Source organism: Rhagoletis zephyria, unplaced genomic scaffold, assembly GCF_001687245.7.
Source record: "Rhagoletis zephyria isolate East Lansing unplaced genomic scaffold, Rhagoletis_zephyria_1.1 Rzeph_scaffold_05217, whole genome shotgun sequence".
Taxonomy (NCBI): Eukaryota; Metazoa; Arthropoda; class Insecta; order Diptera; family Tephritidae; genus Rhagoletis; species Rhagoletis zephyria.
Window position 1 is genome coordinate 24,151 of NW_016162300.1, and position 6,860 is coordinate 31,010.

The following is a 6,860-nucleotide window of genomic DNA, read 5'->3' on the forward strand; positions in this document are numbered from 1 at the left end:
GTTAAAATCCGTACAACCATCTCACAAACACATCTACATAAGAATAAAAAAATTCATTCAAAGATAGCTAAAGGTCGGTACGTNCATATATGCTAATATATACTAAAAAGCTACCTACGTACCGAATTTTAAGCAAATTGGACCATAAATGCGATTTTTTGGAATAGATCGGTCCCTGGTCCACTTCTCGGAAAAAATTGATCATATATGCTAATACATGCTAAAAGGCTTCCAGCGCACCGAATTTTAAGCAAATCGGACCGTAAATTCGATTTTTTCGAATAGATCGGTCCCTGGACCGCTTCCCGGTAAAAATGGGTCATATATGCTAATATATGCTAAAAAGCTACTTACGTACTAAATTTTAAGCAAATCGGATCATAATAAGATTTTTTCGAATAGACCGGTCCCTGGTCCACCTACCCGAAAAAAGTAAAATTTTTTTAGCCTAAAACATGGTGATTACCGAAAGCTATTTGTATATAAAATTTCATGAAAACCTGTTACAAAAAAAGGGACTTCTCTTTATATAATTAGTATAGATGTAAACAATGCAGAAAAATGTGCTAATTTTATTATTACTTGGCCCAATTTTGCAGGAATCAATAAATATACAAAGACTGATTAATTAGGAACACGTAGCAATAGCTTTGGACATGTAGCCCTTAAAGTAAGTACGATGTTTAGCACATCAAAAAATGGATGTATTAACAGTGTTTGCAATTTTATGTGGTGAGAAACCACAAGCGTTTTTGGGTTTCTTAAACCAGTTTTATTCTTGAATTCAATTTTTACAATAAAGTAATTGAATCTTAATTACTAGGCGATTAGATATTTTAAATATATGGAGATGTGAAGTGAAGACGTGCGTGAGAAGTAACAGCATCGGTGAAGCTGTTCATTGCTGTGTACTAATACGTGCCTACTGCTCTTTTTTAGCGATGCAATTTGTTTATCTTAACCCATCGAAGGTGCAGTGTTTCTCCATTAAAATAAAAAATATTTAATAAACTAAAGAAAAATAAACCTTGCTTCAATTTTGCGTTTCAGTTTATATTTGGGAGAACGTAGCGGGGATTTTCTTCATAAATTTTTTGTTATGAATGTCTTAAATTTAAGTGTGAAGTTTTATTCGCTACACTTAGAAAATAAAAGAGCACGAATTTCGATGTGGAGCAAAACTATCTGGGAAGACAATACATGGTGCAAACGTACTTTTTAAATTTTGTAAAATGAAACTGCAGTAGTTTCCATCTTATGTGTATAATTCTTGTGACAAATGCATAGTTTCGTGCTTATATTTTTGTATATATATTTTAAGCAACACCACATCTTTATCAGAAAATTCCGAGGATCCAAAAATTGGTACCATTACAAGTTGCAGGGCATCATTTTAACTCGACGTCTTTCCTGTTCCACGGATAATGGTACATGTTTCAGAGGTTTAAAGATATTTTGCGTCGGCAATTTGTCATCAAACTACGTACCCTACCTCGGAAAAGCAAACAATTTTATATTCGAACGTTTGCTCAGGTGTACCGAATTCTGGCTGTTTGGAAACACTTTTAATATTTTCATCCAACTTCACTAACTTAAAATTTTTTTTTTTTACTTTTTCAAGAAACAAAAATTTTTTTGCTAGTGAATCTGGTGGCATCATTTTAGTTAAATGTCATAAACTTGTTAAAAGTGAAGTGGTCGGCAACAACAACGAATGCCAATAAATTAAACTACCTTCTGCTTTCACAGCTTTACGTGTTCATTTCTCAAAATATTGCCCTCCGACTAAGCAAAAGTGCCATACTTTCAGCTAATATAGCCATTTTGCGGGCCAAAAAGCAACCTACTGAAAATGAGCCAATATTTATAAGAAGGCAAAATTGTTTAATAGAAAAGAAAACGCCATAAGTTTGTAATTTATCTCTGTTTTTATATTTAAGTAATACAAACATGACTTCTGATGTAAAGCTTAGCTACGTATAACGACAGTTTCCTTTGTTAAACAAAAATAAAGTGGTGTACAGCTTAGCTACGTATAATCTTTATTAACCAAAAAATATTCAATGGATTTACTAGTCTTTCTAATTGTAGTTTATGTATTTAAAAAAAAATTTTATTCTAGTTGAAACAGTTTAGCCGTTTTTAGCCGTTTTTTTGTCCAATCTAGCGGGTCGCGCTGAAAAGTTCTGGCACCACTGAACACGACATTTGCCACGCCGAGCGATGAATCGTTTTAAGGCGGCGATAAATGCTGCGGATGTAAGATCAGCTCGATATGCACGGCCTTCGAACTGAAACAAATGAAAACTGCTATGTAGACTTTGATGGGTGGTCGGCCACGAATTTTTTTAGTGATGTATAGTGGTCCACAGTAGTCTACTCCAGTTTTTTCAAAGGGAGGAGATGCGATGACTCTGTCTCTCGGCAGCGCACCCATCAACTGTTCTGCGACGATTGGACGAAAACGATAGCATATTAGGCATATGTGGATTACCTGTCTGATTGTGCTTCGTGCGTTCACAATCCAGAACCTTTCGCGTCGAATGCCTAGCATTGTTTGGCAACCGGCATGCAAATGCTGTCGGTGAAGGTGCATGATGAGTGTTGATATGAAAGGATGCATCTTAGGTAAAACTATGGGATGCTTTTCATCGAAAGTGAGCGACGAGTTGTTGAGGCGACCTCCGACTCTGATAACTCCTTCATAAAGAAATGGTGACAATGAAGCCAACGGTGAATTTCGGTTTAATGAGCAGTTGTTTTGAAGCTGGTGAATTTCAGTGTGGAATAACACACACTGTGTATGTTGCATTGGCGACTTCTGAAGCAGTGATTGCACCATGGCGTTTATCGTGTCCACAGATCGCGTCAAGGAAGCGGCGTACGTAGCAGAACATGCGTATAAGCTTTTTATAATTGCCGATGAATTTGTGTTCGGCGATTATGTCAGTTGTTGTTTTCTCTACCAAAGTGATTCGCCGACGTCTGCTGCGGATGACATTGAGGGGCAAATTCCTCAATTTCGACTCGAAGTTGATCGTGACATCGGCATCAAAAAGGCACAACGCGATTCAAATGTGTCGCGTATAAGCGCACTTCACGTTGAGCCGAGTCAAATTGCTAGTTTGTCGCAAGCACATGCAGAAGCGAAGCTGGCACTTGTCGAACGCCATTACTTAAGGTTCGAAGAGTTGCAGTCGCAGTTGGAGCACCTGGATGAGACGCAGCTCCAGGAGGATCATCGTGTTCATATGGATGCGAGCTATTGCGCGGTTAAAGCCCTATACACAGAGCGCCTGCCATCTCTACGCACCAGTACACCAGACCCACCGTTCAGCAGCACACATGTGGCACATCATACCGGTGCTGTCCCTCGACCGAAAATTAACTTGCCAAAACTGCAGTTGCCGACGTTTTGAGGTTGTCATCGTGAGTGGCAGTACTTTCACAACATGTTTGTTGTACTAGTCGACCATAATCCAGACTTACAAGATGTCGAAAAATTCCAATATTTGCGGTCAAGTCTCACTGGCACCGCTTCTCGACTTATACAATCGCTGGAAGTTGCAAGCGCAAACTACAAAAAGGCCCTGGAATTGCTCGAAGCTCGCTACGATAACAAGCGATTTATTTTCCAATCGCATTTGCAGCATATTTTTGATAGTCGCCCGATTACCACTCCCGGCATAGCAACAGTGCGAGAATTCATTGATACGTGAAATATTCCGAAAAATATTAACCTAGCTGACGAAGCATTTTATAAGCCAGGCACCGTGGATCTTTTAATTGGAGCCAGTGTATTTTTCGACCTACTAATGGTAGGCCAGATAAAGTTACTTGAAATGCTACCGCGGTTGCAGAAAACAAAGCTTGGCTGGGTCGTGGCTGGAGCTGTCACTTGCCAGCCTCTGCTATCTTCAGCTGCCCTGATTTCATCCTACACTACTTCGATTGGAACAGACTGTCTATTATCAACCACATGGCCGTCGCTATCTTCGTTCGTGTCTTTGCAACAACAACGGTCATCGCTTTCGTTAGAGCCATCTCTTGACGATATCTTAGAAATATTTTGGAACATAGAACATTAACCGAAGCAAGAGAAAGGCCGCCTTACCCTGGAGGAGCAGGAGTGCGAAACATATTTCGAAGAAACAACAAAAAGAATCTCAACCAAAAACAAATTTATCGTACGATTACCATTTAGAGAGCCCCCGAAATCCCTAGGCAGCTCGTACGACATAGCGCTGCGTCGTTTATTGTCCATCGAAACCAAGCAACGCCGCAACAACAATTTGAAAGCAGATTACGATGCTTTCATGAAGGAGCACACTGAGCTCCAGCATATGGTACTCATATCAGTTCCTAGCGGAACAGAAAATTATATACCACACCATTCCGTGTTAAAGTTAGACAGCAGCACGACTAAACTTCGAGTCGTGTTTGATGCTTCGTGTCGCACCTCAACTTGCAAATCGCTCAACGATATCCTCCGGGTTGGGCCAACTATACAAGATGACGTTTTCTCGATACTCGTCAGATTTCGCACTCATTTTTTCGTTTTGATAGCTGACATCGCCAAAATGTACAGACAAATACTAGTGGACACAGATTGCTCCAATGAGAGAGGAATTTTTGAGCGTAATTTTTGCGTGACGTCATCTTGGTACAATTGCGAGAGAGAAATGCCAAAAAATATGTAAACAATGCAGAAAAATGTGGTAATTTTAATATTACATGGCCCAGTTTTGCAGGAATCAATAAATATACAAACATTGATTAATTAGGAACACGTAGCAATAGCTTTGAACATGTAGCCCTTTAAGTAAGTACGATTTTTAGCACATGAAAGAATGGATGTATTAACAGTGTTTGCAATTTTATGTAGACTAAAAGGAAGGTGAGCAGCAAAGTAAATTTTTGGACTCGCCATTTGCATCAACTCGCAATGGCTATAAAAACTTAGCTACATTGTAATGCAAAACTTTATATAAATACAAATTGTTACCTGCGGTGGCAACGGCAGTCTCACTCTGCTCAAGTAACTTGCTGACAATTCTTTTGTTTTCCCTGTGCTGAGCTCTTTCCGCACGCTGGGAGTCCCCCAGATTTTCTTCGTAAATGGTAGGCACCGCACCACGTTTTAAACGTTTTAAAGTTTTGCAAAATCTAAGGCATTTACAAAAAAATATTAAATGCAATTAGTATGAAAATACACAATATGTTTCCCATTTCGAACTGTGTATTATTTTCAATATCTTCACTAGTAAAGTGCTTCATGCACACATAGCTCGATTTGGTGTTTAATGCATATTCTCGCCGGCAGAACTGCTTCCACTTTTTCGCCAGATTTGCCTCCGTAGGAAACGAAAAAAACTTTTATCTCACGCTTTCCTTTTGCTTTCACTATTACAATTTGCCACGGCACACTTCATTTTACTTTGTAATGTCTCAATAATTGTTTAAAACCACGCAGAAATATTAACGCACTAATATTAAATTTGTTATTTGGCTTTTTCGTATGCTCACACTCAAAAATTGTACCAAGATGACGTCACGCGCACAGCTCATTTTGTCAAAATCACAAAGAGCGGATTAGCGGCACCGCGATTGGCACAATCTCTATTTCTCTCAATCGTGGTACGTACTTTGGTGGAGTAATAGCAAGTACGTCAAGTATTTCCTCTCTCAACGCAAAGTAGTGTATGTATGCGGAAAAAGAGTAACAATCAGACCTGTTCTGCATTTCGACTCGACTTGAAAAGTAAAACGACACACATCCCGACTAATTTTTGTGGTGGTGTTCTCAATTCCGATTGAGTTCGAATAAGTTCGAAATCGTTTTCGAATCGTTTTCATTTCGATTCGGTAATAAGTTGCAACAGCTGTTGTCAGTTATTTATTTGTGTAAAAATTAATTCAAATCTGTATAAAACTGAAAAAATGCCAGTGCCAATGATTTTTGGGTGTGTCCAGACCAGAAGACTTGCTATTGCATGCCCAAAACGAAAAAATGCAGCTAAGGATTCATGTGGACATGTTCCAAAAGTTGGACTCCAAGAAAGTTTACCCTTCAATGTAATTTTCTTTATCTAACTCGATCTGTAGATAACTTTTAGGTTTATAGGATCTTATCGCATAAATAAAGATGTTTTCAAAATGCTGTTAGACAAAAACAAACAAAAAATTGGTTAACGGAGAGGCATCGTTTTATTTCACCGAAACGCAACTCCGGTTTTTAGTAACAGGTTCCTATCAGTTAGGAGTAGCTAAAGACCAAGATATAACATTGGCAGAAGCACTTTTTCTAAGGCATTGCTATTCTGGTAACTTTTGGTAAATTTGCCGTGTATAAAGTCAGACTAAACAAGTAAGAAAGTCTAAGTTCGGGCGGAGCCGAACATTAAATACCCGGCGCACGTATTAAGTATGTTTTTCACCTTACCAAAAGCTACCGCTACATGGTAAGCCGGGGCGTATCAAATTAGTAAATTAGAGTCCTTAGATTTCGAAATATTGAAATTTCAAGCAGTTCTGAAATTTACCGTTATATGAAAAGCGGCCTCAATTTTAGTCCGCTTTCAATAATTTTCAACGTTTTGTTTTATGTGGCAAGCACAATAACCATACCGAGTTTGGTACAAATTGGTAGAACGGTTACCGAGATACATATATGTGATCATAAGTGGGGGTGCCACGCCCATTTTCCAAAATTTTATCACAAGCGTATTTCTTGGTTAAGAATTGTTGCAAGCATCAATTTTGAACAAATTAGCTTTAATATTTACTGATTTATCGAAGATTTTGTTTTCTCTAAATTACCGTTATATGGGATGTGGGCGTGGTTATTGTCCGATTTTAAA